Here is a 2,643-nt window from a genome sequence, read left to right on the forward strand (position 1 = left end):
TTGGTTTTTGCCGACGTTGGCGGAAAACGCTGTCGGGAAGTTGCTGGGTTGTTTATGGATCACTTGATCCGTAAGCATTTTCCGGATCAAGTTGATTCGGAAGATGCTTATGGATCACTTGATCCGTAAACTACTCATAACTTCATTTTATTTGAAAAATTGCCAATTATTTGATACATTGTGAGTTTTTTTTGAAATTAGGAATTTTGGTTATTAGGATCAGCTCTGAATGTATGCTAAATATTTGATAAATATTGTCATTTTGGAGAATATCTACTGTTTCAATTTGATTCAATCCGAATATGTAATTGCCTTTGATGTAATTGCCACTTAGAACTGAATGTGGTATCGGAAAACTGATTCAAATGCCTAGACAACCTCAGCAAATTAAGTTCAAAAGTAACATGATTAGGACAAATCCATAAAACTTGATTAAATGTTGAACCTTGAGAGAAAAAGGAAAATGGGAAATCATTGCTTCACCTAACTCACCTGCCTAATGTTTATGAATTTCTTTTGCTCCCTCTAAAGCTCAAAGGCCTGCAATCATTTCATTCTTCAAAAAGCAGCCCAACCTCCTTTGCTTTGAACAAAGACAATGAATTTTATTCATGTCTTAAAAGGAGAAAACATTCATTACTGGTGGTCACACTACTAACTTCAATTTCAACGTTCACAACATATTTAGGACTAGCATTATTAGCTTTTTACAGAACTGGTCAACAAAAACATATTGGTCAATGTGGATTATTTCTAGATAGAATGCTATAAGGACAATCAATTAGTGTATATAGAAAACATTTAGAGAGAAATTTTTATGAGGGTTAGGAGAACAATTAATCCAAATCCTATAATGATTGCAACTTTTACTAGCTGTTCTTATTTCTATTTCAGACTGAACATCAATATTGTTCTATATATTAATATATATTGTTCTTAGATGGAATTGCCACAAGCAGTATAACAAGGAATGGTCCTAGTTGTGATAGCCAACAAGGGAGGGAATTGACATTGATATCATAATGAAGTGAACATGTTATGGAAATTGAATTAGTTTAAAGTAGTGGGTTACTTCTATTAGAGCCATCCAAATTTGTACATTTTAGTAAGAATTTAAGTCTTCTTCTGCACTTGTTCAAGTTAGCTATTTTATTCCTTCACTGAATCCTCTAATGGGTTCTATTCTAGCTTTGGTCAATCATAAAAATAGAACAAAACACAATATTGTGTTGAGGAAATGGTATATTTTGATTCTATTTCGTTTATCCACACACATCAAACACTATCTTAGCATTAATTCCTAATTTTTGTTTATCCACACACATCAAACACATCAATCCTGGTTTGATTCTATTTCGTTTATCCACTCACATCATTCCTTCATGAATCATTGTTTCTCAGATTCATAAAGCTCAACAAGTTTCCCACTAAGCATTTGAGATGTTGTTGACCATTGTTTATGCTTAGTTTGTTTATCCACACACATTTGAGATGATGTTGACCACAAAACAACTACTTGCTGAATCAAGGTCAATACCACTAAGCATTTGAGATGCTGTTGACCATTGTTTATGCTTAGTTTGTTTATCCACACAAATTTGAGATGCTGTTGACCACAAACACAAATTTGTTGACCATTGTTTGTCAGATTCATAAAGCTCAGCAAGTTTCTCTCTAATAAGTAAAACATATGATAAAACAACAAGTGGCCATTAGAGTAATTGAATTGAGTTAACCAAATGCTTGAAATTTGAGAAAATGAAATGAGTGATGGATTTTGCGGTACTCATTTGCAGATCATGGTTAGGACTAGAGGATTAGGTCGTGCCTTAGGTCAGGTAACTAGCAGAGGTCTGGGCAGAGGAGATCATGATGATTCTGATGATGCTCCGCAATGTCGATGACCTACTGCATCCGCACGGAGGCAGCGAGTTGCTGTGACTGCGGATCTCGTCGATGAGCCAGTCATCCCTACGCCAGATGTTCAGGATGACCCGATGGAGGCACCAGCTGCTGTGGAGGACATTCGTGCGGACGCAGGCGCAGAGGCGGCTGAGGATCAGCACTAGGGATTTCCGGGTGGTCCGAGCGACCCATCCGTGTTGGCAGCGTATGCGGATCACGTTGCTTGCAGCGTATGGACGGGAGAGGTATTTATACTATTTATTTTTAGTTACTTGTAAATTATACTATTAGTTTTCCTTTAAATTATAATTTTAACGAATTTTGCGTTCCTTTATACTTCTATTCAGGAGCGTCCTGAATTGAAGCTATCCTCTCATGGGAGGAAGGTCCACAGTTTAGGCAGGCCTACCCCTGCCATTGAGGGACTTATTGCTGGTACAGGACTAAGTCCTCTGATCGCGTGTTCGATAGACACCGACGATCGGGGACTTTTGTCCACGTTTATGGAGCGGTGGCACCAGGAGACGTTTAGTTTCCATCTCCCGGTGGGAGAGCTCACCATCACATTGGACGATGTCTCCTCTCTTCTCCATCTTCCCGTTATTGGCGACTTACACGCATTTAAGCCCTTGCACGTGGACGATGCGGTTCAGATGCTGGGGGACTTGTTGATGGTCTCTCCAGAGTCTGCTAGGGCTGAGACAGTCCAGTGTCGTGGACCGTACGTACGCCTGCAAT

This window comes from Glycine max, chromosome 9 (assembly GCF_000004515.6).
Source record: "Glycine max cultivar Williams 82 chromosome 9, Glycine_max_v4.0, whole genome shotgun sequence".
Lineage (NCBI taxonomy): Eukaryota > Viridiplantae > Streptophyta > Magnoliopsida > Fabales > Fabaceae > Glycine > Glycine max.